Below are 24,923 nucleotides of genomic sequence, written 5' to 3' on the forward strand. Positions count from 1 at the left end.
GCATATCATAAATCTACCACAGCTATGCAAAGCCATTTGCGAGTTCGCGCAAAAACAAGGATTTTATAGATCAAGAGAGCAACATGCAGCAGACATGGCTTTGGCAGATCAGTTAGAAGTTAAACGCCAGCCTATAAAGATCAAGTGAACGTAAAGATGTGGAAGATTAAGGGAATGTTCCTTTTAGCAGGTATGGTGAGCACGACGCCTGCTGTTTAATTAAAAGAGATGTTTAGAGGCCTTAATGTTCCCTTGAATCTTTAATGGACTGGGCAAGATGAATAAGTTCTCTTGTTGATGAAGCGAGAGGCGAACAGAAGAACTGGGGCTAAGATTAGACTTGTGAGGCTGCATATGTAGGCCTCATCCTTTTTTCACACTAGACATAGAAGCTATCCGGAGTCCGCTCGATTGCCTCCATGTGCAGTCTGCCAGGGTGCACTGGGTGATAAAGGAAAAGGAGATGAGGGAAGAAATGGCTGCCTCTCCCGGAAAGTGCAGCATGATATCTGAATTCAAAAGACAGACAAGTCTATTTCTCTCTATTGTAATCTGCAACTGTATGATGTATCAGCGCGGGTGAGGGAATTGACAGCCGGCAATAGTGGCTTAATTAGTTCATTTTTTAGTCTATTCTGTTCAATTAGGATCATGTGTGATTTATTTGCTTGGAGACACAGCTAGTCAACTCAAATAAAAGCCATCCCGCGCTGTCAACAGTTCACTTGAGGGCAAAACTTCTCACTTTATTTAGTAGAAATAACGTCACAAACGGCACAACTGATTTGAAAATTGCCATTTTTGTCGCCTGCTGTATGACAGGTCTCGTAACGAAGACTGACGCCCCTGAAGACAAGGCGAGGAGTGCAGAGGGAGATTCTGCAGACTTTCTGTCAATAAGGCTTTAAACCATATTAGGATTATTGTAATAGGATCACCGTGGAAACATCATAGGAGATACATGTTTATCTGCTAATGTATGCTTTAAAGTTGTGGAGATTGAACATTACAGCAGGCTTAAACAGTGTCATGAAAGCTGTGTGTTCATGTAGCTCAGGGGTCTCTAACCCTGCTCCTGGAGAGCTACCTTCCTGCATATTTTAGGTTTCTCTAACACACCTGACTTGAATGATCTACTCGTTATCAACCAACTGAAGCGTCTCATGGGATTGAAACTGAGCAAAACATTTGAATCCGGTGTGTTAGAGTACAGACAAACCTAAACCATGCAGGTAGCTCTCCAGGAGCCAGATTGGAGCACCCTGATGTAGCTGATACGAAGGTCTGCAATATGATAGCCAGACAGGTTGATATGAAATGTTAGTATGACCCAGTCATTAGGGATTGTTGGGAGGATATCCCCATCACAGATACACACTGTATTTAATGATGATTCTTTGTTGCAACAAATACTGCTTTATTAACTTACAGTTAGCTTTAATACATATTTATTACTCACTACAGTGACACGTTTTCCATCACCCAGCAGTGGTTGGTCTGCCAGAGAGGGTAGGCGGAGCTAAGCGGCTGCTTTTCCGGTCTCTGCAAGTGTCGCGAGTAAACAGTAATCTACTATGGCTGAACAAACAAAGAAAAGATGGATGACTACAGATACAACTTCAAAAATAAGTGAAAATCCAAAGAAAAAGAAACAAATTCAACGCTCAGATGAAGGCAAACAGTCTAAAAAGGAAAGCGACCGTCAGCGAGGAAAAACCGGAGCCAACCGTGGACGTCACACATGCGACACTGTCTGGATATCTGGGAAGTGTGCTCCTGCAATTACCGTTTATCGCCATAGGTGCCGCCAAAGAGAACGAAGAGATCTTTGAGATTACCACTGAAAGGAAATTAAGGACTGTTTACTAGTGTACAGTAATTGTCTCAACAACTCTAACTTCCCCTATGAAGAAATATACTTTTATTATAAGAATAAAAAGTAAAGCCTCCACCTTTGGGTGTCCAGGATGAGCTATAGTTATTAATCATACATTAAAGTAAACTAAAACTTTATTTAAAAGGCCGTTTTTAAACACAGGTTACACATTGCTTCATATCAAACCACAGTGCCAAACTAACAAGCACAAAACACCTACAATTAGTACCCTCTTATATCTGCCTCTACTTCATTACAGTGTTATAAGCCCTTTATTAAATGTCTGTGTGCAGCTTATAAATGTTAAATAGGGGGACTGTTATCTGTCTGAGAAAATAAACAGTGTCAGTTGTAAGTACTTGTCACAGTGTTAATTTCATGGCGACCCCATAATTGTGGAGAGCCTCTGTGCTGTTAGTGCTGATGAAGGCCGCAAGCTTCATCCCACAATTTATTCTATTCGCCATAAGCTCTCCAGACTCAAAGAGCAGCTCAATCAGATACCATGGCCGCTCCATCTGCCACTGTTTCCACATCCCCATCACACTGCAGCCGGAAAAAAGTGTGGGAATATCCAGGAAGAAATATCACGTTACACTTATTATACAGTCATTAAAATTGACCCCAGAAATGACTGCAAACATCTCACGCTGGGTACATCCGGCAGAGGCCTCTACTTCTATTTAAAACAAAGGTTAAAAACACAGAGTGTAAAGATTAATAGAGCCACCATAAAGTCACCCTTTGGTTTGTTGACTGCCTTTTTGAAGCCTAAAAATTGGCATGTTGATTTTCTGGAGACAGAATTTAGCATATTTGGATTGGAGGGTGGTGCCGGAGAGGAGCCAGGGGTTAGCAAAGCTAGACAGTCAGAGCCTGTGGTTCATTAATTAGCTGGTGTCGCCAACATCTCGGTTGGGAAAGCGATGGGCAGGTGATTACAATCCTCATCACCATGGCCAACTGTTTTCTGTGTTGAAAAGGCCATGTGCAGGCTGCCACAAATAATCAATGTATGACAAACACTGGCCAAAGATTAGAAGCCGGCTACGGTTATCACAGACACTGATAACTGCTAATCTTTGTAAACATATAAAAAACTACAATTTCAGTAACGGCCGAGCAGTTTGACTTTTTCTGCATGGCTTTTAGCCTTAATATAAATTAAAGGGGCAAGAATGAAAAAAAAGGTAAAATAAAACAGCTGTGTGAAATACTTGATTCTGATTGGTTAATTACAGCATTCCGAGGCCTGTTATTTCTCGACAACAGACCATCGTTATGAAGAACGGACTGTTGCTAGGGATGCGGCTCTAATGACACAATCCGGAGGACTGACTGTAATCATATCAATCCACCGAAAGAAATAAGGTTAAATTTGACGGCGGTCTGTTTACAGAGGGAAAAAAAGAAAAGAGACGAAGATGCAAAAACTGAATGCTACGACAGAGAGATCTACAAAACTGAAGAAGGCACATGAAGTAAACATTAAACGGAACATAGAACGGGATATTACTGTGTTTAAAGACGGTGAATTGAAAAGAAAATTTCAACAGACTCTGACAGTGACGAGACAGAAAACCTCCATCAGGTGCTGCGCTGAATTCTGTGGTCCTGTTCAACTTGCCTTACTTCACCATCAGTGGAAATAAGTAAAAACAGCTAGCTTAGCTCATTTTAATGTGAGTATCATTAGCTATGTTAGCTCATTTAAATGTGAGTAAAATCAGCTAGCTTAGCTCATTTTAATGTGAGAATCATTAGCTATGTTAGCTCATTTAAATGTGAGTAAAATCAGCTAGCTTAGCTCATTTTAATGCGAGTTAAAACAGCTAGGTTAGCTCATTTTAATGTGAGTGATAACAGCTAGGTTAGCACATTTTGATGTGAGTCACAACAGCTAGCTTAGCTCATTTTAATGTGAGTAATAACAGCTAGCTTAGCTCCTTTTTAGAAGGCTACACCGTTGCTATGGCCGCAGCTCTCATTGTGAGTGTAATGGACTATTTTTAAATGTTAAACAGAAAACGTAAGATAAGACATTTTTTAAATTAATTTCCAAATCAATATTTGTGTCAAATTATTGATTTCGTAAGTAAATAGCCATTTAAAAAGTGGGATAATGCTTAGAGAGCAAGTTGTTATTGCGGAATGGAACCCCTTCAGGGTGAGCACCCTGTCTCTCTGCGACTCTCTGCGACAACAACCTGCTCACTATACATTATCCCGTCAGTATCCCAGGTATAGTTCTCATGCATAGCGAAAGTAGCTTTAGAGACTTAAATCATTGTTTGTACCAGGCTGTAAAATGTTTCATTCTGCTGTAAAGTTGTGCATTTTACTATGAGACCTAAAGGGGATTGACTCACTTTTGGAGGCAGCCTCAAGTGGCCACTCCAGGAACAACAGTTTTACGCACCTCTCCGTTTGCTTCCCTTTTCAGCCACCGGAGGCTGCTGCTCGGATAAAACAAATTAAATGTCAGTATAGCCTATTTCTTGACTACCCTGCTTCATGGGTTCACTCTCTAGTAATTAAAACATGAAAAAACAAGTGAAGATTAAAAAAAAGTTCAAGAAGAAGTCAATTAAAGGGGCCCTAATGAAGCATGAGTGCAGGTTATTAAAGGAGCAGCGGGGAGCATAAAGCAGCAGGCAGCGGGAGCAGATAGGACATGTTAGACAAAAGGCCCTCTGTCACAGCTGGACCAGAAAATCAATATGTTGCTGTTGGTTACCACTGTTCCCTCTGCTTAACACCTGTAGATCACATGGAAAACCACTTTATCTTCGAGCTCTCCTCACCAGCTCACACGCGGGGTAAGATATCCTCACAGCTGCCGGCCACACACCCTGAAAATCCAGTGTAGACGAACATTGCTGCCTCTAGGGGGATGTTACTTTTTATTTATCCGTGTTTTTTAGTGTGTTTGGGTGGTTGTGAGTGGAAAAATGTGTCATAATGAAGCCAAGAAGTGTGCGCAATCTGGTGACACACTAATTAGCGATGATCTAGGTGAAATGCTAGCTGTGTTAGCGTGTGTCTAGGTGTCTGTGGGCGATACACACAGTTTGAGGGAGCAGTCTGACAGCTGCTTTGCCTCAAGCTTAAAGCTAATTTAAGAATAAAATGGCCCACAAAGTTAAATAGAGTAGGCAGCTTAGCCGTGTTAACCTGACTGCCCAGCCTTACTGATATACGGTTAAATGTAAAAGTCGTACAATAATAATGATGCGGGTGATGATCTGCAATCTAGAAAGAAATCTAAGGAAAAAAGGTGGTTGCAAAGATGAAAACAATACATAAAAGCATGTCTACAGGGCTGCAATTTTGCAGGAGATTTGCAGGATAACATTGAATTAACTAGCTTACGTTCCTCAGGCAGGCACGATCAACGCTAAGCCCCCCCAAGCAAGACTGCAATCAGCTTTATTCTTGACTCGGAGAAAGAGTCAAAAGAGCGCGAGGACCTCGGGCTGACAGGAAATTCCAAAGTCTGACTGTAGCCACGGGCCACACGCTGCTGCAGCCTATTATAAATGTGATCATTGAGGAGCGATGACACCGAGCCAGAGCCAAACAATATCGCACAAAGTTTACATCATCTTTTAGCCTCCAGTTTGAAGGACTAGTGCACTGGTGGACGGCTGTACGCAGCTCAGTGTTTTCAGCAGAATCCCATTCGTCCGAGGACTCACAGTGATACACTGTCAATGTGTGTCTCATGTTCTTGATGTGGATGTGTTATGAACATCTCGCTGGCGATGTGCAAGTCTGACTAATTCATTACAGGCTGTGACAGCCACATCCGACTGACAAGCGAATCCCTCCGCCTTTTCTTTAGAGGACGTCTGCATGGGACGTGTAGGAAGTTGGTGAAATAAAACGCCTTATCATATAATAATACGACCATGATACTGTGAGAAAAATATACCAGAGTCACTGTTGGGAAAAGGAGTGCTCTGCAAATATCAGACTCTACACTTTATATGATGAATGAAAGAATACCTTGTTATATTATTTTATTCCCACTGCTGTGTGCTGCAAATCAATATTACTTTGTACTGAATCCTGGGTTGCAAATATATATTCAATTATATGTATATTATATTGATATTATTCTGTATTTTGTAATGCAAACATTATTAATGGGGTGCTGGTTTAGTGGGTAGAGCAGGCGACCCATGTACAGAGGCTACAGTCCTCATTGCAGCGGCCACAGGCTCGACTCCCGCCCTCGGCCCTTCGCTGCATGTCACCCCCCACTCTCTATCTCCCGTCTCTCTTCAGCTGTCCTATAAATAGAGGTGAGAGTGGCCAGAAAAGTTTTATAAAAACATTGTTAATCAAACAATATGTAACTTGATTTATGATTTGCAGCAGCCTTGAGCCTGAAAAAACCCTAAATGACCAGCAGCTAGAGGTGTTCTAATACCGATCCCAGTATTAGGAATGCCTTCATTACTGCCTAAAATATGGGATCAGGTATCGTCGGGTATGATAGCTTATGCACCGATCTCATATTAGTTTTGTAAATTTAAAATTCAACTTGTTTAATTAAATCTTCATCACTGGTCCACAACAGTAGCCTACTCAGCAAATTTTGTTGTGCTGCTACCAGAGACTATTAAGATCATTCCTGCCAACATAAATATACAGACCACTCCAAGTGTTCCTTAAATCAGCACCTCTCTCTACATGTCATGGCCAGACTCTCCAAATCTGAGCCCCACTGAAAACCTCCCCAATGTGATCAAGAGGAAGATAGATCGAACAAAGACGGGCTGCACCAAAAGTATCCGAACATCACCCAACAGCAATGTGACAGACAGGTAGAGAGCATGCCAAGATGCATGAAAGCTGTAATTATTAGTATTCTGTTGTTTAAACATGAACATGAACTTGTTTTCTTTACATTATTTGATCATCTTTTTTGCATGTTTTGGTTATCCTAACAAGTCGTCAAGACCTCAGTGAGAATATTTGATTTGGAAGTAGGGAGAAAATGTTGTTCACAATAAAACAAAAGTTAATTTTACACAAACACAAACCTGTAAATAGTAGAACCAAAGGAAGACATATTTCTGCAGTGGTCTCTTAATTTTTTCCGGAGCTGTATTATGGCTGCCACCAGCAACTACTCTTTTAGAGCAGCGAAGAAGAAGTGACATCAGGCCAATTATCGTGCCGAAAGCAAACAACAAGAAAGACGGTGTAAGCGGACATTGTAACGTTAGTCAGATCACTAAATAAAGCTGTTTCATGTTCAAAATAAGTGTCTCTTCAAGGCTTATGGCAAGAAACCCCAGAGGAATTCTTCCCCATAAGGAATTGTTGTTTATTCCCACATTTGTTCTATTTATCTTCTTTTTAAGTTCTGACTGTGAAACTAAATCATTAAAGAAAGCTCCACCAGCGGACATAAAAATCTGTTTCTGTGAAAATAAAGATGTAATGTTTTGTTTTTATGGTTTTACATCAACATCACCAGCTTTACTTTAACGTAATGTTTGTATTAAAAGCTTGTTCTCTGCAGTGATCGCTTCAAATCAAGTCTGTGCTTTCCTAAAGAGGTAACAGAGTGTTTATTTTCTATAATTTGAACAATTCTTTTCATGTGATCAAGGTTACCTCAACAGTGCCTATCTGTTGCCACACAAGAAAATTCTAATGCAATTCCTATATATGCTTCTTTTGGACGGTTGTAAGCTCAACCTGCCTGCAGCAAAAAAAAACGAAGACGGTTTCTGATCACAGGAAGGAGGAGACGGTGTGCAGCTGTGAGGGAGTATGAAAAGAGCGAGAGGTCAGAATGAGGAAGGAGAGGAGGACGGCTTAAAAAAAAAAAAAAAAGGCGAGGAGGAGTGGAGACCAAAGGCAGGAAACACAGAGAGGGAGAAACTGCCACGGCTGAAACAGAGGCAGGTGCAGGTAGCAGGGGTGACATGCGTGGTTAAGTGGTTTTGCTGAATGTCAAGTTACAGCTCATCCTGTAATCCCCTCTCTTAACATGGCAGCCACAGATAAAACCTGCTTTTAACGCCATGGAAATGCACAGTATGTTTTACATATGTGGACCAATGCAAAATGAATTGCGTAGAATTAGACCCATTAAATGCTGCTGCCAGATATACAGTATATTTACATCCTCTGGAAGGGAATTAAGCGACACGGATACGTGATAAAATACATCATATTTAAGACTTTCCATCAATTTCCTTATTTCTTAAGATTAGGAAGAATTAGCATAAAAGAAAAATGTTATTCTTCTAGCTATATTGAAATTTAACAGCCTTGCTTTTTCAGTGCCTTTCCCTTCAGTCTGGCCTGACCGATGTTTAGCCCCAAAAAACTGATTGCTCGCCTGGTCCTGGTGTTTCCGATCAATGTCCTGCTCCATTGTTCTACAATCGGGATACTTTGGACCGCGAGCGACCTCGTCCCCGCACTTTAACCTTCACAGCGGTTCTTCCGTTTCACATGAAACCTGCTGGAGCAGAATCAAACCATGTCACTGTCCCAGTACGTTCTCGCTGCCGCCGTGCAAATTCTCAAAGTGCCATCGAGTTTCCCCTCGCAGCTCATTTCAGACCAATTCAATTTCAGCCATGTCACAGGGAAGGAGCTCGGCTGTTTACTGCAGAAGAAGAATCTGGGCGGCAATAATCTTGATTTCTCTGAAAAGGTGCAGTTTGTTATCATGCATTATTGTTCACGTTTTCTCATTTCCTGCAGGGCTTTATTGGGCTTAATAAGCATCTTGTCAGGTGAACTAGTTTTAGAGAAAAGAGAAACTACAATTGTGTTCTTTTAATATCCAACTATAGTAAAAACATAACCCACTTTGAAAAGCAAACGTCTTTCACATCCCTCCTCCTGCCAGCAGTGTGTTACATAACGAAGCTATTTTCAGTCAATTAATCATCAACATTGATTTTAGGGGGAATTGACAGCCCAACACGACACTGAGTATATTTATGTCTGCGCTAATAGCCCTGTATACTAATTAAGACATTAATCTAGTTGTTGTCACTTTATCCTGTTTTATGTCAACAAGAGAAATGTGAGGATAACCTGATTTCAGCGCCTAATTTTATTTTCTTAAATGTGCTCTTGTTTTGAAAGGGACACTGGGGGATTCGCTGTGTTTGTTTACGAGGGTGACAGAAAGGTGAGCAGAAACAAAAGCCCACATGTTTGGAGTGAATGCTTTGAGCTAACAATGGGAATAATGAGGCTTCTATCAAGACGTTCAGATGAGAAAAAGAAGAACAAGAACAATAAGTAAGAAGAGGTATGGCCTTACTTTTCTCACGACTCCTTGTGCCAACTTTCTCTCTCTGCAACCTGTCCCCGGTGTAATCAAACACCCCCCTGCTGTGTGAAATCACTTTAATCTCAACTGTGCATATGCTTAATTGAACCATTACTGCAATCTCCACATTGTTCCTGTCATGTAATCAAAACTAAAACCAAGTCCTGCCTTTTATTTCAACATCCAAAATGTGATTTTTTTCATGTCATCTTCTGCATAAATAAATAATCCCTTTAATTCCAGAGATGAAAGTGCAATAACGAGCATCCTGAAAGTAGCACATGTCAGCCACACAGGTGCTTCACTCTCAAACAAGATCAGGTGAGGACAAAGAGTACTAGCCTTGAAAGAGCACACATGGTTACAGCACATTTACGCAGCAACACTCAGTGTAACAGAAGTGTGCAGTCAGAGGGGGGGATAGAAAAGAGGCAGCTGCAGTCTGGATACTGCACCAGTGTGGGCAGATAAGGGCTGGAGCATCAGTGTGAGATTTAAGATGTAGTGACATGAGTTGCAACAGAAAATAGAATCTGCCAGGCTCAGAGCGCAGTTTTCAGCCGATTTCTACCCGATTTCCTGCTCGACAATCGGAGGAGATATCTCGATTTCTGCTCTAGGAGGCGACTGATGTTTGGCCCAGATAACCTAGTAATGTGAGAGGTCTACAGATACACTCTTAAACCACCCAGGCGGTTTGCAGACTCTTTGAGCTGTCCCCGTTATTTTAAACATGTCTGATCATTAGGATTTAAGTGTGAATGATTGCCCCTTACAAACTGAAACGCAGAAGCCAACAGCCAATCACAGTGAAAGATAGAAGGACATGGAGCGGCTAACAGGGTTTTGAAGCAAACGTTTGCTTGCGTATTATTGCTTTCTGAAAACAAAATCTGTATCAGGTACAATATCACTTCCAGTTGTAGACAAACCATCCAGTCTCGTTAAGCCTTCTAATTCAGTTTTCTCACTGCAAACATTACAACAGCGAGTCATAGCGAGTCACCGTTTTGTTAACATCACACACCCACTGATGCGGCCCACCATCTTCTCTGCAGGGAAAAAACTAACAACAATGTTGACTTCCATGCATGGGCTGCCACACATCCATCAATGAACGAAAAGCACTGACAAGCCACGTACATTGAGAGGACACCAATACTTGCTAATTAGTGCTTCCATATCGATAATACCAAAATTTCACTCACTGGAAAAAATGGTGAACGCAACGAGCCATATGTCCGGTCTTTGGATTTGGGCTTTAGGATGCCAACGTTTATCCAAAATAAATTATCAAAGCTTTACTTTAAAAAATCCAATAGGCAGCAACAGCACAAACACAGCAGGAGGGTTAAACTTACTGAGCGGAGTTGTCTGAATTAGCTGGGGTGACACCTAGCAGACAGGTAGCAGCACCCCTTCGTCACTAATTATGCATAACTTTAAGGCTTATTACACTTTAATTTGGTGAGGTCTATCAAATTAACCCCCCTACAGTTGTCATGAATTGAAAAAAATTGCTATAGAGACCAAAACCGTTTTTTGAACCACGCTGTAAACATGTTTCATTCTGCTGTGAACTTTTTAATATAAGGCCAAATGGGGATTGACTCTCTTTCGGAGCCAGCCTCTAGTGGCCACGCGAAGGATTGTAGTTTTTGGCACTTTGATATTGGATTCACTTTTCAGCCAATGACATGTAGAAAAATATATAGTTTTAAAGTTTCAGTTATTTGGGGTGCCTGTTTAGCTCAGCGGGTAAATCGCGTGTAGCCCCGGGTTTGACTTCCACCCATGGCCCCCAGCCCGTGCCACCCCCTTTTCCTCCCCTCCCCCGCCTCAGACACCATCCACCATCTCACAAAAAAGCATAAAAAGGCCAAAAAATAATGATCATTAAGCAAAAAAATAGTCAATTGTGTCGTTTTGCAGTGCAACCGGTATCCCAAGTATCAATGTACTATACTGTATATAATCTCAAATGTGATTAAGAGATAGTTACATTTGTTTTTGCAGAATCAACCAGCCATTTAAAAAAAGAAAATGTAAAGTAAATCATACAAACTCTCTGTGCTCCCTCCATTTAAAGTCTGTATCAGTCTGCCTTTTTTAATGATGTGAAATGTTTAATTGTCCAATATCAAAGATATCATGCATGAGAGAGTTAAGAGGTACAATGACTGAGCTCCACCGGGGTGAAAGAATTGTGAGGGGAAGTGGAAAGTTGAATGTTATTAGTTTCAGCCTTAAGGATGCAGGTGCTTCAAATTGTTTTGATATGATGACTGTATATGAATATATATTGCATTTTTCTCATGTAACATGTATCCTTATTCGAGTAGCCACCCGGCTCCCTGACTGCCGTGGCCGTGCGCCGTAGTCCAGCTGTGTTCTGAGTTTCCAAACAAATGAATAATTCAAATGTTTTGAGCAGTGCTGGGAGAACCTGCACAGTGTTTTTCCTCTTTGGCAACGCAGCACCCTTTAGCTCTGAAAATAAACCAGAGGAGCTCTATATGTGTAAATGCAGTTACTCTCGCAGTGTCGACAGGGGATCCCGAGAATAACAAATTACCTTTTTTGTGTGTTGTTTTCTCTTTTCTCAAAAAGGGGGGAATGGCCCTGTTTCATTACTGTCAACAGCAGTCTCTGACCGTTTGATACACTTTGGAATAAGCAAGTAAAGTTGAGATATTTAAAACATAACTGTTTGGAGGATCTGGATTGAGGGAGCCTTTTTATTCATCACAGTTCTTCCTTTATGTTAACTTAGAGCTTTAGATGCCTCAATGTATGTATTTCTATTTTTCTTAGCAGCTTACCCATTTCTTCTTAGGGAGGCTTTGTTGTAGTTCAACTTCTTAATTGGTAGCTTGTAAAGATATAATGTCAAAGTAGCTTCCACAATAATTGTCACTTTGTTTTTATAACTAACTCAGTTAAAGATGATTTTTATGAAATCAAAATTATTGAGTGCAAAAGCCTTTAAATGTGTTGACATTCAGTAACTGTCGCTCTTTATAGTAGTTCAGAATTTTTAGTGACAGAGTGCGCCCTTCAGTGTTTTATCAGAGCTGTATGAAGCTACCGCTCACGTCAACAGGACATCCTACAAAGTAAAAGTGTCCAACCGGTGAAGCACAGAGAGGCTTTTATTGTGAAACAACCACGGGAAAGACGCTGCATTTTTCACCAGGGTTACCACTGATAGCAAACATTCATCAAAAATGCGACTGCTGAATGTCGCTTCCTGACAGTGGTTCAGTTTTAAATATTGCACAAGCATGGGTTCAGGCGGGAACAGACACAGTTAGATGAGCTGCGGGAAACTGACAGCTCCGAGGTAACTATCACACTGCGTTTTGTGTAGCACGGCATGATGGGAAAAGCCCAAATATTGACCTCTTTTTTTTTTTTTAAACAATACGACTATAAACGGATTAATCAGTTTCTCTTCTGTTGTGTTTCTTTAAACATGATTAATACTGACTCATATTCTATTGAAGTTGCTTTTACATAGGAGGCTGTGTGTGTCATCAAATTAGCCTAATCATTCCAACTGTTAAGTGTTTCAGTTGCCTCAACCTAATTATATCATAACTGTAGTTTATTTGCCAATGTCACAATCTTTCCTATTTTTTAAAGAGGAGGTGTTATGCTGACATATATATATATATAATGTTACAATGTTGGATGTCCAGACTAAACGTGGGTGAAGTTTCAAATCTGTAGGTGAAAGTATGTTGGAGTTATCCCCAGGCTTCTCAGCTCGGTCTGCAGGCTGCAGTGAACGTCAGGTTTCACACAGTTTTTTCTACACGTCTTTAGAGAGCTGGCCAATCACAAGAAAGTGGGCTTGTAGGGGCGGGGTTTCTTAAAGAGACAGAGCTGTCTGAGTCGTTTCAGGCAGAGGCTGTATGAGGGCCTGCACAGAACACCAGTGTGAGATACATGTTTTTGAAACTGTAAATTATGCTAAGCTACTCCACAGGCATCACAGAGTGAAATATGAAGCTTGAAATTAGCATAATACCCCCCCTTTAACTACATCTTTGTTGTTAGTGCTAATATAGTAGAATGCAAGTATTTTTTAAATGCTGGCATTGGATGAAGAATCAATAAAATTCAGGTAAGGTAATCACAGATTTTGCAGAATTATTGAAGTTCCTATCAGAAAATTACAGCCCAAAAAAGCGCGTCCCTATTTGCAACCTCTTTCCCTTACGTCTTTGGGTAAATCATCATCGTTCTGTCTGTTTTACATCCATAATTTCTGACAATTTGCGAGTAATGATGACAAAACAGGCGGGGGAATACTGCTTAAGATGCAACACATTCTGTAGATCATGTGAAATATTACACGCAGGAATAAATCAATGGCTCTCAGGGCAAATCAGGGTAATTACAGTTTGTCTCCAGCCATAATAAAAGCCATTATAACCACATTAAGGTGGGGACATTATACAGGCAGGATAAGGAAGGAGCTGTCTTTGTTATTTCGGACATCTATTTGATTTTAATTCAATCCAAAATTGCGTATCAATCCCAAATGGAAATCTGACAAATTCATTTGCCAGATGTGTGGGAGATAGCAGGTGCACCATGTTTGACCACAGACAATCATAATAAAGGCTAATACAATCATCTCCAAGCCACGCAGCTGGTCCTGCAGCCACACACTGCTCATCTGTTCAGGGAAGGGGAACGCAGACCGGCTTCTTCTTGTTGCCAGAAGAGTTCAGCTACAGCATCGGGGAACATAAGCCGGCTGTATTGTCTCACACTGGGGGGAATTTTGACTCGGGGATCATCAGTCATTTGAGCAAATACACGCAGTTTACTTTGCCGTGCTAGTCAAGCTGCCACAACACAAAGCGGCTGCTGGAATTTAAACGTTGTCGCCTTAAGAGGACCGTCACGTTCTTAGGAGAGTGTACCTTGACAGATGGGCCGGCTGCACCGACGATGTGTAAGTTAGCTTAAGTAGAGCGCTAAGAGTCGCTGTATGTGATGTATGCTGCTGGAATGATTTGTATGCCCCAAAGTGTTGAGAGGCCTGCTGTACTCCAAAGGTACTGCTCTGGGGTCAGCTGAATAAAAGATCGGAAAAGGGCGAGTACAGACTTTTAAAACGGACAAATCATTCAAAACGCATATGATTTGATACCTTTTTGAATATGTATGATTTCTCCTTCACAGTCTCAGGTTTCATTCTTCTGTTTTTTAATTATAGACGTCCTTAAATAACCCATTTGACAGCCTAAATACGTGTTGTGTAAAATATTTCAATAAAAAGTAGACAGCAATAATTAATTAGCAGCAATTGTCCACTAATAGAAGCTGACACTGAAACCTCAAAGGTAAATCAGACGTCATGCAGCCTCATTACAGCTGACAGCTGAATAATAAGAGTTCCAAATACAATATTAAAGGAAGGATTATTAATTAATTGCCATGACATTAATTGCTTCACCTTTGTTTTCAGGGCTTTCTGAACATGGACCATGAGGAAAAGGAGCATCGTGATGGTTTCGGAAGGGCACTGGGCTCCTGCCTGTCATCACCTGATCTCTATCATCTGACTCCTACTATCAGATTGAAATGAGGTAATTAGGTGGTGGTGATAATCTGACAAGCTCACACTCTCACTCCTGCGATCACTCATGTCACTGCCTCTGGATGTACGCCACGCGCACACTCTCCAACGCTGCTCAGAGTGTGTTCAGATGCAGAGCATTTTCCACCAAGTGCATCCGTTTGGACGTCTATTTGCAGTAAATCGTCCTGAGTCCTTTGATGTAAGTGTCTGGCTGAACTGCCTGACATTTTGCAAAAGCTCTAGACGCTGTAATGGTTTTCTTGGTCCACAAATGTTACCCCTTAGTTGTGTTTATATGAACTTGTTGAAAATCAGAAGAAGACTTCTATACAGCTCACCTCTAAGTTCCCCAAGGGCAAGTGATTTGTTTGATTGTTGGTTATAATCCCATTTTGTAACGCACTGGTAAGGTGTCTTTAAACTGAGCATTAACTAACATATAGTCTCATACTGTATACAGCTATAAAATAAAGATTTAAAATTGTAATCAAGCAACCAACAGCCGTTTTTCATGAGTCAGCCAATTAAAGGGAAAAATAATTTCTTTACATTTGAATTGCAACAATTAGAAGATTTAATTGATGGGGAAAAGTTAAACTTATGTTAAGTTTTGATGATTACATTTTGGTGAACTTCAACACATAGATTTGTGCCATCAACAAATAGCATGCAGTCTTGACAGTCCTGGGAACACAAAGCAAGAAGGTCCAAAATGAAAGGAGCTGTTAGGCCGTTACAATATGAGAAAAATCTGCAATGTGCGATTAGATTGTTCAATATTGCGCTAACGATATGTAGTGCGATAAAACATTAAAGAGTGCCTGTTAGCTTTAACTCTTTGTTTCTCACAACAATTTATCTGAGGGGTGCTGATAGCTGTTTGGGCACCATGTGAAAGCATGGCCTTATACCCAAGGCTCCACCAAATTTTAGCATGCTAAGTGAGAAAGCATAGCAATCTATTGTGCAGACATAGAAGCTATTTCATCTTATTAGCTCTTGCTCCATTCTTTTATTCAATCACCTCTGTAGGTGCATAAAATCCTTTATGAAGAATTGTTTGTAGATTACTTGATGGAATAAAGGGAATATTTCTGTTGACCAAACTGTGCCTGTTAGCAAAAAAACCTAGCTTAGAATGACGGTAAAAAAGCCGACTAACTAGTTTAGTCCCCCTGTGTTGCTAACTTACTGATGGTTAGCAAGCTAGTAAGCTTAGTGAACCTATCCCTGTATGCTAAGTCTTTATTGAAAGTGCTGTAAATGGTGTATAAAAGGGATCTCTATCTAGAACTGACTAGCGCTAGCCCCGCTGATTCGCATGCTAACGCTAACCACTCACTGTGGTATACCAACTAGAGAGCAAGTAGTCACTTCATTATGGCTTCTAGAAACCCACATTGGAATGGCATGCAGAGTTTTATTGTGCCACATACCCTGTTGGTTTCCCACTTAGTTTGCTGTCAGGCTTTATTCACATTACATTTATGTTGCTGGACAAAGACTTCAGGCCCTGAGGTTTACAATGGTTATAAAGAATATACTGTTGTTTAAAATCTGCCCATCCTCCTTCATGAGGTCCTGCCTGGATCTGTTGTTCTTACATTAAAATCATATAGTAGAGGCACTCTGTCAGGGTAAGCTCAACCTTCTTTTACTGCTGAAATTCATCAGTCTTAACAATTTACATAATTTATTCTGATTAAAACTGATTTTCATAACAAAACTGGAAAAAAAAACCCAGTGAAGTGATAATTTAGCAGAATCAAGTGTTTAGTTGTGTCTAAAAATGCATTAAAGTAACCTTTATTATTCTGTCTTGTTTAAAGGTGTTGACTTTAAGTTAAGAAATTATAGTTATCATCTCGTCCCACTGTGTTATTGCCCAAATCTCATGCTGCCTTCCTAATATAATAACCTATAACACAATTTACATGTAGTTTACTTTCTTAATAGGAAATTGATTTTGTTAAATATATCATAGTAAATGCTTTAAGCCAAATTCATCATTTTTCTATGATATTGCACTGTACAGCGTGCATTGTTTTATAACTGTCCATTTGAATCTGTTTACAACTTTACGCAGCTGGACCTACGTTTTATTTAGTTTCACTTTTTTCATCTACTTGTACCAGTCTTCTGGGGTTGAGTGCACCAGCTGGGCGTACGCCTGGTCGTAACCTTATATCCGACTTAGAGCTGAAATTGCACCAGTTAGACTTAAGCCCTGTTTGTGTTGCACCTGGACGCATCTTTTACGCCAAGGATGGAGCAGGCGTAAGTTTAGAAAGTCAGACTTAAATCCACGGTAAAACAAACGGTAAAAGTAACAGTCATAAAACCTTAAAGAAAAACACAGTGGCAGCGCGTCTTGTTGTTTTACAGGTTAAATAAAAGGGCGTTAACAGTAAGTTGATCGAAAGGTTTAATTTTTTTGTTCCTGTTTGAATTAATCGAAGAGCTCTCCCCTCAGCTCGGGCATATGTCGGACAGGAACGCGGCGCTGTCCCCGCCCTGCAGGTGCTGATTGAGCCTTTCAGAACACAGAGGGAGACATGATAAATGTACATCGGACAACTTCTTCTGTCGATCATTTGATGAGAGAAGTTTGTGAATGGAGACGTGTGTTGCTTGGTAACAGTCACTGTTTTTCAAGTGTTCACATGGACCCGTATCATAAGACCTGGCTAAGCTACGACCGGTGTCAGTTAGCCTTGCTGGACTCCAATTAAGAAGTCGTTCAAAGCTAAGTCGGACGTAAGAGATAAGACCTATTTTTTTACGCCCAGCTGGTGCACTCGGCTGTTGCAGCATTAAGGTTAGTGGCTTAAAACTGTAGGTCATGACCTTTAAAGACTATAGTAAACCTGGTATTCCTATATTTTGTGGTATCAACAACATACTATGATTGAGGGAGATCTAAACCCCATAACCTTTGGACATGAAAAGTTGCGAAACCATGAAGCACTGACAAAATCGGCTGAATGTCCTTGCACATAATAGCCAACAGCTTTGAATGAGCACTGTGTGACAATGAGCAACTATGGTGATGAAGAGAAATCACAAGGTTAAACCATGATGATGATGATATTACACAGCGCAGAACCCTCAAACAGCAGAAACTTTGTATAAAAAGTCTCTTGCCTACCATTTCAATCATGTATCTAGTGATCTGATTAACAAACCACAGGAAGCGCTGTGAGTTTCATTTGGAACGACTAACAAAAAAAAAGAGGTTATTTTCATATTTTAACACGTTTGAGAGTCAAGGTTTCTGGAGTTGCCATTTGCAGTGATGTGACAAAACTCACTGATGGTGTTCTTTTTCCCACAACTAACCAAGGTTCTCACAATTATGTGAGATTTTTAAAAAGCTGCCTGCGTAGCATATTCGTGCCAATAATGAATAACCTTTTGGCATAAGGTGGGTTTCTCTGCTTTATTGCGTAATGTGACTGTATGCTTGTGCAGCTGGTCTTTGCACCCTTTTTATGGCACAACACAAGCTTTTTAGAACATGTCCATGAACTTTCATTTTCAATGCCATGTAGAAATTGAAAATCCTCTTCAGGCCCCAGTTTGAGTTATTTCAGTGCCTGTCAGTGTTTGCCTCACATCATAACTCGGTCTTTAAATGACTGCGGATAGCTTCTTTTACGTCATACCTCCAGTAGCGTTGGTTTACCTTGATAAAGTCTTACATTACACGCCCTATGTTTTGATTGTATGTCGATCTTAAAGTGGTAATCTCAAAGATCTCAGTGTCGTTCTCTTTGGTGGCACCTGTGGCGATAAACGGTAATTGCGCTCCACCTTGGCAAGGCGACGCCGATTGCAACTCTAGATTTTCCTCGCTGACGGTCACTTTCCTTTTTAGTTTGCCTTCATCTGAGCGTCGAATATGTTTATTCTTCTTTGGATTTTCACTTATTGTTGAAGTTGTATCTGTAGTCATCCATCTTTTCTTTGTTTGTTCAGCCATAGTAGATTACTGTTTACTCGCAACACTTGCAGGGACCGGAAAAGCAGCCGCTTAGCTCCGCCAACCCTCTCTGGCAGACCAACCACTGCTGGGTGATGGAAAACACGTCCCTAACTGGGCGCTGCTCGTGATTTTTCCCGCAAAAGTCGCACCAGACACCCAGTCCATAATACAGCAAAGGCTTTCATCAGTGGGCCAGAGGCTCAATCACCATTGTGTTACCTCATTCAGCGGATAAATAGTGACTTAACAGACATTTATTTGAATGAAAATCTTCGAGATTATTACTTTAAGTCATTTTTGTCCCTAATAAGGTCTTTTCATCTTTATATTAGCTTCACTTGGTTCGGATATGGCATTGAATTAATGGCGGAGCAGCAGATAGGACACACAGACAGTAGAGAGCAGGTTGGAACGTGGTTGTTAACATGTCCTTAAGCATCATAACTCATGTTGGTTCAGGCCTTAAAATCCCTCACTACATCCCCAGACAGTGAAACTAGCATTAGCTAACTTCCTACAGCAACATTAACCGGTGTAGAAACTATAACATTTAATGTGCTGCCTCCCCGCTCCATTCTGTACGCTACATTTCAAAGTGCGTATCTGCCAAACGCATGTCAACACTGCCCACACCTTTCTAAAGAGCACCAGCTGCCTGATGCGTGTGCTGTGTCATAAACAAGGTGAATTATGGTCTGTGTAGTTCAAGGATACACAAGTCTGGTTTTTAATAATACTACATTTAATGGCAGCTCCAGCCTGAGTATCTCTGTGTAAAACGTATCAGGGAGTTAAATGTTACAGCTGCTTAATGGATCATGTCTGATGAATTGAAGGATGGAACTTCAGGAAAGGTCACGTGTCCCGTTTTAATGGGCTTGTGCTTCTGTGTCTAAAATAAGACACATTAAATTACCAGATTTTCTAATGGGGTTTGGTGTGATATTCTTCTCAGACTTTACAAGACAGGATGGCACTTATCCCGGCTTATCTCATGGATGACTGTTATGTGATATTGTTCACAAGAGGTTACACAAGATGGTTACCATGGCATTTGCACAGGCGTTTTCTCCATCTTTACTTTGCTCACGGATAATGGGTCAGGTCAAGCAACTCTCCTGCTTTTCTCCTCCTCGGCCGTGACGTGACTGAGAGCTGGGTCGTTTTAACCTCCCTCCTCCTCTCTGACTTGACATCTTCACGCAGGAATTAAAATCTCCAAGCCTCCATTTACAGCAGCATTTACCGGGAATACAGTACGTGTTTTATGTAAAGATGCTGTAGCTTGGTGAGAAAACGAGGCTGTTCAGATGGCGAGAGGATGTATGGAGAGTAACAGCTGCTAAGCCTGCAAGCTGCTCAAATGTAAGGCTGGATTTTCAGGCTTTAACCTTCTTTTCTTTGCTTTATGATGGTTGTACAAACTCAGAAACAACATGGCAGTACTAAAAAAAATCAGAAACGTGATTTCCCATGATGCTTTTGTGCTGTGAATGTGCAGCAAGTCAAAGCCCAAGCTCGCAGTAGTCCAAGAGAATCTGCAGCTTTTGAAGGATGTTCTTCATATATCTCTGAGGGCTCTGGAAAGTCCCACACTAGAAAACTTTGGCGATCCCCGAGGGCTCCCCTGTGGACTTTTTTGAGCCCTTGAAACACACTTTTTTTTTGTGAGTGCACAATCCTGCAGACTCTCCTTAAGGGACTGGCCCACAATTCATCGTGCTAAAAAATTCATGAAAAGCAGGAGTGACACGGGAACCCCGGAAGCAACCCCAGAAATAAACAATAACAAAATATATATACAATGGGAGACGCAGGCAAAAGGGCATGATGAAAATTTGATTTAACAGTGACACTAGTTTGCAAACTGCAAACAACAATCACTTTTATTTGTTAAATTATTCACAGGCGCTGATTTTAATGGAAAATTAGCCTCCGTGACTCCTGTAATGTCAGAGAGTGAAATCCCATACTTTATGAGAGTTGTTCCAAAATCAACACCAGTATCAATCTCACAGTACCCAAAATAATGCACTGATACAATACCATCATTTAACAGCCACCCATAAGTCCGTTTTTTTAGGTAAATTATCCGGTGAAGATTAAAAAAAAAACAGTGCCCTAGTAGCGGAGAGTGTAACGTTAGTCAAAGCTAGCAAAACGTTAGCAATCATCCGGCAATACTTTCATTCATCCGGCACCTTCCATCCAGAGCCCTTGCACCCCTTGCATTCATGATATCTGCTGCACATGCAAGTTTCATACATCAACTTCTGTAGGGTTCAGTGTTTGAGCCACAGAGTGGGCATTCAGACTGGAACACTCCACTCGACTGACTCCACCAGTGATACCTGCAATGATGGTGTTCGGTCAAGACAGAAAATCTTTACAAGCTTCTCTCCGAGGCCGAGCCTGGATCAGGTTTTTATATTAAAATCATATGGCAAAGGCCTCTCCAGTGCAACTGTACAATATATGGTGTGTTGTGCACTTTTCAATGAGGAAATGCGTCACTGCAAGGAGACTCCTGGATTATTAAAACTGTTTTCAATGTGGCTTCTTGATGTGATGGAGGAATAAAGATGAAGCTTGTTATGCTTTCTGTGTGAGGATTTCTCACTATGATTTGGACACAGCTTGTTTTAGTCAAGATTCTGTGGCAGCAGCTTTGATTGTAATGTCTGTAATGAGCAAACGTTTTAATGGATAGCAAAAGAAGCAACAACAAAACAACTGACTTTATACGTAAAAGAAAATAAATAAGTACACAAGCTGAAGTAAACCATGCAGGCACAAATGGAATGAAATAGAACTGTAGCTTCCTTTGATGAATCACTGCAATCTACATTTTCTTCTTGCATCTTTTCCCCACAGATCTTCACCCGTCAATAAAACATTTCATCAAACCTTTGTTTCTGCTCAGGTGGCCAAAATTAAATCAAGAAATATATGGCACATTTGTTCGCCATCACTTTGCCACCTAAATTTAATAGGCATGACTTATAGGTTCGTGCAAACAGCCTGCGCCTTTTGACTCAGTGCAACACCAAGGTTTGATTTTAAATTGGAGTTTTCCATCATCCGAGCAGCATCAGAGAGCAGACTGAAGGGCCATCTCACCAACCGCCCGCCATATTCACTTTCTTTATGCGTATTGTTTTAAAGGACGCTGACCTGAGGCTTGCATCAAAACAGAGTCAACCATTAGATCGACCAAGAACCAGAATCACTCGATCCTACATCAGGCCTAAACAAATATATGTATTTTCATCGCCGTCATGAACATGCACTATAAACACATTGCAAAAGACCACCTGAAATTCTACATATTAGCATTTACACTCAGTAGGCCAGCATTTGGCTTTTCGGATGGAGCCCTGGATACATGGGCCGAGCATCCAAATCTGCTAACTGCTAAGTTAGCTAGCAAGATGGCTGAGGACGCAGAGGAGAGGCTAATGTGGTCGACAAAACCCTTGTTGTGAGCAAACATGGTGAAACACACAGACAACAGTAAGCTATACCTAATTTTCAGACTTCAATATTGTGCTTTTTATATACCGTCATATCTTCACCGACATATTGAACTACAGAATCTTACAGTGCAGGCCTACACTCGAATACATTACTGTCCCTTTGCAATGGTGGCCCTTGTTGTTGGTAATAAGCACTGATATTTGGCATGGCTGCTCTCTCTCGAAACACCAATATAGATACTTTATATAAACTATGAAACAACTGGGCATCAACCCTCCTGTAAGAAATAACAAATATCACACTAAGCACCCTCTGACACTCCCCACAAATCACCCCAACACACTTAATTAAGACAAGAACACATTCAGTTTTGGATTGCAAGATTGCTAGTCTCTATTTCTTCTACGTCTGATCCATCAGGCCGCCATGGTTTGTTTTTTATTATTTTTTATTCGTCTTTTGTCTCTGGAAACAGAATGACACTGTGCTCAACATAATATCAGCTTGACTGGCCCGTTACTGTAGTTTATTGGATGCAGTTATCTTGGACTGGGAGCGGTCACGCTATCTTTGCTGGAAGACTTTAAAACGCAGGTTTGAATGTTAAAGTTCATGTATTACTGTTACGTAACTGTTGTTGGTTTGATTACTGTAGGTAAATGAGGTCACTGCGCTATTTCCTTTGGTGTAGGAAGGGATCACCTTTAAATTCGCAAATAAATCTTCCAGGCCCACTTTTTAATAAGGCAAAATAGATCAACTCTAGAAATAGATTAACACATTATTAGCTTCAAAGGAATATATTTTTATATGTTGCTAACAAACGTTGAAATTTGGGCTACATGTCTGCCAAACATTGTCCCATTCTTTGGTCTCTATATAAGGATTTTTTTCTTACATTTCATGATAAACATTTGGGACTAAACATGCACACAATGCCTGGCACATATGAAGCCCTTGCATGTCTTCAGCCACGTTCTGTCATATTTGAGTAAGTGTCCAAATGCCAGTAACCAGGCTGACATGATGCCGGCCTCAGAAAGCAATCACAGCTCTTCCAACAGCACATGAACAAGGGGTAATACCAAATCCTGCAAAAAGTCTACAAAAAGACTTTATTGGTTTTCTGATGGATTTTAAATGTCACTGCTCGATAGCTACGGGCACCGTGTATCTGAGCAAAAAAAACGCATTTATACCCTTAAAATGAAAATATACCATTTCTCATCGGTGACCTGTCAGAACAGAGGTCCTGTTGTCTGCCATTAACTGAGCGCTACCCAACATCCACTGAATATTAATGGAGCCTTCCCCTGGATCATCAGAGAGTGTGCATTTAATTCACAATCCTATCTGCATCTTCTAGGGCACAGGCTCCGAGTGTGTGTGTGCGTGCATACTGTGTGTGTGTGTCTCCGAGCTGCTGTGGGTTTGTTCATTAGAGAGGACATCTTCTGAGTTCAAGGCCTGTCACACACTCTGCTTGAGATTAGTTCTATTGCAGCATGTGTGTCTAATTAAGCGGTAATATAGTCATCAATAAAAGGCAAATTATCTATACCATGACAACCAGGGGAAGCAGGACACTATAGGAGCCAAGCTGAGAAGAGCAGCCCGGTTGATTGACAGCCTTACATGATGAGTTGATCCCAATTAAATCACATGAATCTCATCTTGTTAGCAGCATGCTCCCAACGACACAGCACTGACGCTTTAAGCCCAGAGTATACACTGATCATGTTAAGATGTGACAGCTTATCAACAGGCAAGGCCAATCGAAGGCTCGCGCTCAAAAGGAAGAAAATGTGTGCTATAGCAACAAAGTGGCACGAGGATTTACATTTGAAAATCTCATTCCCCCAATTGTGACAGTGCGCCAAGATGGGAAACGTGCGCAATGTGCGAAGTCACCAAAGCATACAGATTGCGCACACATCAAAGCCACGATAGACTGGAAAAAAAAAAAAAAATCTCCAGTCACGTTTAGGAAGGAGGTGGTGAACATATGTCTTACCTCAAAGACTCGATGCAAGCACCGGAATTATGATGATGACGATGGTGATGGTGATGGCCCGTCCATGTATCTAAACACGATTCTTCTTTTCTATCCTCTGCCGGCGTGTCGATGATGAAGGTTTAACTAGGCCATTTCTTCCCTGATCGCAATTATTTCTCAGGAGGGCAACGCGTCGCAGGCTTTCGCACATCAGTACACCTTCTCCGTGTCTGTCTTTCTCCGGCTTTTCCAAAAAAAGCACACCTCATACTGCCCCCTCCTCCTCCTCTCATCCCTCTCTGACAACACCCAGCGCTGCTCCTTATCCACAGATATTTGACTTTAATTATGTTGAGATGCAGCGGCGAGGATAATTCAAACAGGAGGGGGGGTAAAAAAAAAAAAAAAAGCACTCACAGTAAAAATAAATGCGTAACGCTATAGCGTCAAGACTCGACGCGTTGCTTCAGAAGTCAACGCAGTGATCTGTCCTCTTTTTTTCCCCATATGTCCATGCTGGTAATAATCCACCGTAGCTGCCCTGCTGCACCGCGAGGGCCTTCAAAAACACGGATTGTTTGACTTAAAATGTAAAAACAGAGCTCTAAAGACACCCCACAAAATCAGGTGTCCAATCTCTTCTTTACGCGCGTGCGTGGTGCTCTCTCCTGGTTT

The 24,923-nt window shown here is 41.1% G+C and overlaps 1 protein-coding gene across 1 annotated transcript in view; it reads right to left on the reverse strand.

The window, feature by feature from the left end:
• Positions 1-24,611, reverse strand: part of nlgn2b (neuroligin 2b) — a 77,318-nt gene extending 52,707 nt beyond the window's left edge. The window contains exon 1 of the mRNA XM_069666644.1: positions 24,267-24,611. The gene's annotated coding sequence lies outside the window, so the exon portion shown is untranslated. The remainder of the gene's footprint in view (positions 1-24,266) is intronic.
• Positions 24,612-24,923: the final 312 nt, after the last annotated feature.

This window comes from Semicossyphus pulcher, unplaced genomic scaffold, assembly GCF_022749685.1.
Source record: "Semicossyphus pulcher isolate SPU_LCO1_2020_fin unplaced genomic scaffold, fSemPul1.0.p SCAF_10, whole genome shotgun sequence".
In the NCBI taxonomy this organism is placed as follows: Eukaryota; Metazoa; Chordata; class Actinopteri; order Labriformes; family Labridae; genus Semicossyphus; species Semicossyphus pulcher.